Source organism: Peromyscus californicus, unplaced genomic scaffold (assembly GCF_007827085.1).
Source record: "Peromyscus californicus insignis strain IS unplaced genomic scaffold, ASM782708v3 Scaffold_16__1_contigs__length_79575227, whole genome shotgun sequence".
NCBI lineage: Eukaryota > Metazoa > Chordata > Mammalia > Rodentia > Cricetidae > Peromyscus > Peromyscus californicus.
In genome coordinates, this window is record NW_026294458.1 from 68,856,262 (window position 1) to 68,863,322 (window position 7,061).

Genomic DNA, 7,061 nt, shown 5'->3' on the forward strand with positions numbered 1-7,061 from the left:
CATCCTTCCTGCTGTTTGCACTTTCCTATGAACATCCCTCCACATCCTTACTAATCACAATGTATTTATATGTTTTATTTCAGCATCAAACTTAAAAATAGACATTTAAGAAGAATTTTACTAAGTGGGCGACATGTATCCTAAAGGGTCTAATGTTAGCTTAGCAACAATTACGATTTTTTTCTGTCATCTTTCTTCTACTTAGCACCCAGTGCCCTTCGACTGCCCAACCCTGTCCCATTATACTTCTCCAAGATTGTATTTAGCCAATGGACCATTTCCCAGTGTTATAATTAACTTAACTTGATGCTTTCAGAATTATTAAGTTTAATGCAAATTTTAAGATGTTCCTTTGACTTATGTCAGATTTTTAGTATATAAAGATATTTCCTTTAACTAAATGGGATTTGATGTCTCCTCTTTCTGTGGGTTCATTTCAACCAGAGGATTTAACATGCACCCCATTTCTAAAGTTTTACCCACTTAGCAGTTGATGCAATCTGTCAGTTATGCTGTTCTTCATGAGCTATTCTGTTCTCTAATGCATCAAAATGGGGTAAAAGTTTGAAGTGTCAGGATAGTTCCACACAGTTTCTCAAGCTCTCCCAGTGTTCACATAGAGCTTAAACTCGTGAATTTGTTTTGAAGGGTCAGAACTTCCCCTTTTCCCTCTCTGGCAGCTGTCCCAGGTCTCAAAAGAGTCGTTTCCTGAAACTTAGAGTATTTTTACTGACATCTCGGCATTCTTCTTGGTGATCTACTGATCCCCAAGAGGAAGTAGCAATCTGTAAGTCAATAATAACCGTCTCCATCACTTCGTGGTCAGATCCATTTATCCTCTCCTCTCTTGTCATCACTATCACACTGCTGTTCACCTGTCAGCTTCCAGATCACACCCACAGGCTGAGTGTCTCAAGCATTTACACTGTAATAACACAATGCCACACTCATGGCTGAACCTTTGTGTCTCACAGTCACAGAGGCTGGAGTTCTAGGGTTCTTTTTTTTTTTTTCGAGACAGGGTTTTTCTGTGTAGTTTTGGTGCCTGTCCTGGGTCTCGCTCTGTAGACCAGGCTGGCCTTGAACTCACAGAGATCTCCTGGCTCTGCCTCTCAAGTGTGCCACTGCCACCCGGCCTTAGGATCAGGGCTCTAATGAGAGCCCTCTTCTGCCTTCCACTTGGCTGTCTTCTTTCTCTGCCCTCGTGGTAGAAAGAGTGAGGGAGTTCCCCAGGAATCCTATACCAGGGTACTAGTACAGTCACAGGGGCTACATCCTTATCACTTACCAACCTTCGGGAGATTTCACATCCTCCTATCATAAGGTGGGGGTAGAATTCAACAAATGAATTTGGCTGTGCTAAAAATTCAGTCTGATCCATTCTTTTCTTAATAGTCTACTTACCCCTACTTATCCTGGAGTGTATCAAAAGAATATGGGGGACTCGAGATGAAGCCCTGAGATTACAGGGCCACACTCTCTAGCCAATTATAATGGAAACTCACTTTTAGAAGCTTAAGAAAATTGAGGATTTCTTTGTTTGAATAAGAAGAGTAAACCCTGAAACCATGATGGGTCATCTATTCAAGGAAGCAGCTGAGGACCTGAGTTGCAGCTTACATGTTCTGTTCTGCTGGCCCGAGACTCTGTGATTTTTATACTTTTGACTGATTGAAATGACTCCTTCTCCAGTCGTTCAGTGGAGGGAAGGCCAGGGTCAAAATTGTACGCCAGCTGCTTTGGCCTTTTGGTTTCAGGAAATGAAGAGGTTTTCTGAAAATCCCATAAAGTTCCTGTTGAACAGAACTAGGTGTGTGATGAAGGAGTCTGGGGAGGTGTTGAGTGGGTATATGGCATACTTAATCACAATTATGTTAGAAAGGAAGGAGAAACTGATATTGAGCAAGCACCTACTAGTGGCTCTCATAAAGGAAGTTAGAGAAAGGTAGTGGGAATGGAGAATAAGGGGGTCATGAATACCAATGAATGAATGAATGAATGAATATCAATGACGAAAACATGTGTCTGGGAAGTATGGACTACCTAACCAGGCCGTACCAGAGTTTGCCTCATCAAACTCACTCTGAACTTGCTGATTCTGAACCTTGACCTACAAACATATCATTTAGCTTTCAGACAGACACTCACAAAGCTGCGGAAGTGGCGGCGGGGACATTGGAGAGATGGGTAATTGACAATGAGACTGTTACCAGTATGTATGTCAAATCTCACTGTTTATCCACTATTCTATGTCTCTCTGTAGGCAAGTGTATGTTACTTGCAAAGCCAGGTGTCAGTAGAAAGAATCAAAGAGGAATGTGAGTGGAATGATTTTGAGGGCTAGGGTCTAGGTGTTTCAGACCACGGCTGTCTGTATTCCTGCCTTCCCAGGTAGGAGTGCCTGGGATCAACTATTATGCCTATGGCTGTGCATCTTCACCCCTAGGTGCAGCGTACAGGATTGCGGCTGTACCTTACTTACCCTAGGCTTTCTTTCCTTGGCTTCAGGGGTCAACTTCTTTTCCCTACAGCTTCGTCTCTTGTTTAGATGCGTTTATGTATTCACTGCGCTTTCATCCAACTCCTAACCTGATGATCAGTGGGGAAACTGGCAAGAGCCAGATGAGACCACTTCCAGGGAGGAGAGTGGAGCATCCTACGTGGGAGATAACAAAAACGGGAGGGAGGTATCACCACCCCTAAAGCGATGTTGTTGTTGGCTATCAACGATAGGTGAGGGTGGCCTGGAAGGCATTGAGGCTTTTGGGAGAGGAATATGGACACTTCCCCACATGGTGCAGTAGGGAAGCAGTTAAGCCGCTAACGTCTCCTACTATTATACACAGACACTGATCAGGGAAACCTGCATGCTAACTGGCATGTCTCTGAGAACACAGGGCACGGTGGAGAAGGTGAAGGAGCAATCTGGAGTAGCTTGAGGTGCAAACTAGCCACTTCTAATTAATTAAATTCTCCGTGTCTCTGTAGTATAGACATCTCTCCTCTTCCATCCCAGATCTTATTTATAGATTTTAAATCTCAGAGGGTAACTTTTCTTTACTCAAAGTATTTCTTACTCACGGCATTCCAGTCCAGGAACTAGGCTGTTGTAATGGAAGTCTATGATGATGACTCTTTCCTTCTCTAGGATTTCAGTACTTCTCCCTCTCCCTGTGGCCATCCCAGTCCAAAGCTCAAGTACTGTTTTACCTGGACCCCCGTTTGTCAAGGATATATATATTTCAGTTTCATTCTAGATAGGGTACTAATGATAGATCAGAGTAAAGATTCTTTCTCCCTATCTTGGTGAAATCAATAAGTTTGAGGATTACTTGCAGAATGATGAGTGAGGGGTGACTTCCTAGAGGGTGGGAAACCCCAGAACAGCAGTACAACTGAAAGATGTCAACCTGGTATGCATGACTACTTCTCCACGGAGGCACTGCTGGAGTCCCAGCCTTCAGTGAACTTTCTATGCTTTACTTTAGCATCTCCCAAGACAACAAGCAGCTAGAGAAGAATTGCAAACAGCTGGCAGAAAGGAGGTGCAGGAGGGGGTCCTTGACATCTCAGAGGAGGGACTCATGGTCCTTGACATCTCAGAGGAGGGGTTCATGAGCCGCTTCCCCTTCTGCTATGAGGGAACATCAGTAGGCCCCATCTTGAAGGTCTCCTGGGGATATTCCCAGCTGCTCTGATAACGTCGGTGATGGTTTGTTATGCCCGGAGGACAGCACTCCACAGCAGAGGCCCACTCACGAGACTAGGATTTGATGCTGGTGACTGCTGAGGCTAGAAGGAAGAGGCGGTATGCTGCATCCCATGCTGGCCTTCTAACAGCAAAGTGGCTTGGTTTTAGTTTGTTTGTTTTTCCAGCATGACATTCTAAGGGAGGTCATTTCAGAAGAGGAAATCACTGCCACTCCTTTGAAAGATTAGATCCAGCCTTGCTTTCCTCGGGGCAGGCCCAAATTTGAGAGCACAGGGAGGATGACAAATTCCTTGGCCATCTTTAGCCCACGACAGCCTTCTGCTGGACTGTAGACGTGCGGATATTTCTTGTATTTGATTCACTTTGGTGGTCAATAATCTTCTGTCTCTCAGGAGGCAGAGGCAGGCAGATCTTTGGGAGTTCGAGGCCAACCTGGTCTACAGAGCTAGTTCGATGACAGCCAGGAAAAAAAAAAAAAACCTGCTGTCTCAGTATCACCTTGTTCACGGATTTGGTCTTCGTCACATGGAGTTTTTCTGCTCCAGGACTCCCTTTTCCTTTGTCTGCTATCTAGGGATTTGGAAAACTAGGACTCCATCAGTGCCTCTGTGGAGAAGTAGTCATGCATACCAGGTTGATACCTTTCAGTTGTACTGCTGTTCTAGAGGTTTCCCACCCTCTAGGAAGTCATCCCTCACTCATCATTCTATAAGTAATCCTCAAACTTATTGATTCAGCAAGATAGGGAGAAAGAGTCATTACTCTGATTTATCATTAGTACCCTACCTGGAATACAGAAAGGGTACGACTGTAGAGGCCACACTGAATTCAACCTTATGATGAGGCGAGAGCTGTGACAACAGGAGTGTGCCACCGTGCCTGGTTTCTGCCTTCCATCGTCACTACAGACTTCGTGGGCATCACAAGTCAGAGGGTGTCTTCTCGTTATCTTCTTTCTCATTTCAGCTACCAGGTGAACACTGCTCTCCAGGGAGTCTTTCATTCTCTTCAAATAAAGTATGCATTTTACACACACACACACACACACACACACACACACACACACACATACTTGCAGTTCCAAATGAAGGGTGGGGGGGGCTATGACTTCAGTCTTCTTCACTTCCGAGGGGAGTGTTAAATAGCAGTGTTTCTGCAGGTAGAAGCTGCTTGTTTTATCTCATCCCCTGACTCCCAGGTTAAAGCCTGGACTTCGCCCCCATCCAGGGTTTTTGCTGATGGAATTAATGGATGGTTACTTACAGAAATTCAAGACATTGGAGGCACGATGATGGACATCCCGAGCCAGGGTTAGAGAATGAGGAGGGTGTCCTAGGATTAAGACACAGAGCTGAGTGTGGGTGAGTAGTAAATGTGAATGTGCAGATCTCCCCTGATGAAGGGAAAAAGGAGTCCAATTATCATTCAATATGGAATATGTTATGTCTCGTCCAAATATTGTGCCATATTCTCCCTTATGGTCACCACGTGCTGCTTTCTGGTAGGATTTGGATTTTTCATTGTTGAGAGCCATGCAAGGCATTCTGTCCCTGGAAGAGAAAATAATGGTGGATATGTTTTGATTTCTTTGAACAAATCTCTTCTTGGCTTGAGTCTTGGAGTTATTTAAATGCTTTTCAGTGTTAATTTAATGACACAATTTTGTTTTTTGTGATAAAGCCAGTAGAATGTTTCAAAAGAAAATAAAGATGAGAAGTGTTTGAAAAGAGAGCACTATTTTTGGAATAAATGTGATAATGTACATGTGTAGTGCTGTGTGAGAAGGACAGTGTGTTGACAAAGGCCGCTCACACAGAGAACTTTGCCATCACTTTGTTAGGCAAGGAGCATAAGTGATCGACAGGCTAGGATGTCTCTGCTTCATAGGCAAATCTTCCTAGGGACTAGGAATCCATAGCTATGAGACAAAGAAGCACCAACCAATCAAATTCCCCTCCTCCAATTTGTGTGTGTGTGTGTGTGTGTGTGTGGTGTGTGTGTGGATATAGGTGAATGTGTTCCTGTGTCTATGCACATATATGCGTGTGCTTGTGTATATGGAGGTCAGTCATCAACCCTGGGGTCTTCTGTAACAATTCTCCACTTTATTTTGCTTTTGAGACACAGTCTTTCACTGAACCTGAAGCCTATTGATTTGGCTAGGTTGGCTGGCTATAGAGCTCCAGGGATCAGCTGTCTCCACCTTTCCAGTGCTGGGATTACAAGTAAGTACTGGATTTGAACTCAAGTCTTCACACTTGCAAGATAAACACTTTAATGACCTAGCCATCTCTTCAGCTGCCTCCCCATAATCTTAAAGACTTTTTTCCACTAAAAATTGGGAAGAGGCACCAAATCTCATGAGAGTCAAAGATAAGTTTGAGCAATTCTTATTAATGTTTAATGAAGGCATAATGCAGAAGATCCCAAGACTGGTATCTTTAAAAGTTGACCCAAAATGATGAAAGAGACTCTTAGAAGAATATAGAAAACTGTGTACTTCAATCTGTGCACATGTTCAGCAGGGTGAGTGAAAAACTGGAGTACAGTGAACCTGCAACCGCGGAAAATGCCCAAGTGTGGTTGGCTTAGCAGCTAATCTGCTATGCTAATTCAGGAAGTCCAGAAGATTGATTCAGGCCATACAGCTGTTTGTGGATATCTGTACTGATAGTCAAGCTTTAAAAGAAAGATGCGTTCTTTTTTTTTTTTTTAAAGTGGTTTTGGTTCAAAGCAAAGAATACTGAAAATTATCACCCTTTCCTTCACCCAACCTATCCAACCCTTTCTATTCCTCTTAAGTTCAGAATTAATTTAAATAATACATGACTTAAAGATTTCTTGTCAGCCTAGGGATGAAGTCTAGCTTCCGGCACAGTGCGTGGTCCTTCCCACTGGTGTGGCTTTTATTTTTGAACTTCTTTCATTCTCTGTTAGGGTTTCTCAATGGTGACCTGAAGCCCACCTGCCTCAATATTCAAAATGCTGATCCTTGAGCTGCATTGAGTCCTATGGAATTAGAATGTCAGGGAGGCAGGACCAGAAGTCTGCATTTTAATGTCCTGTAGATAATTCTTACTCACTGACATTTGAGTTGCTCCTCACAGTCCCGACAGCCTCAACATCTCGGTATGCTTTTGTAGGGAAGTTCCATAGGATTGATCAGAATACATGACCATCATGATCAGGTGAGAATGCATCAAAGTCATGGTCTAGAAGAGAGAAGAATGTGCACCCCCACCAGAGAAAGACTGCATAGGTGTTGTCTGGAGAATCATCTATAATAGCCATACTTTTGTTTTGGAATGAGTGAATTTATTCAGTATACAGAAGCCAAAGTAAAAGAATA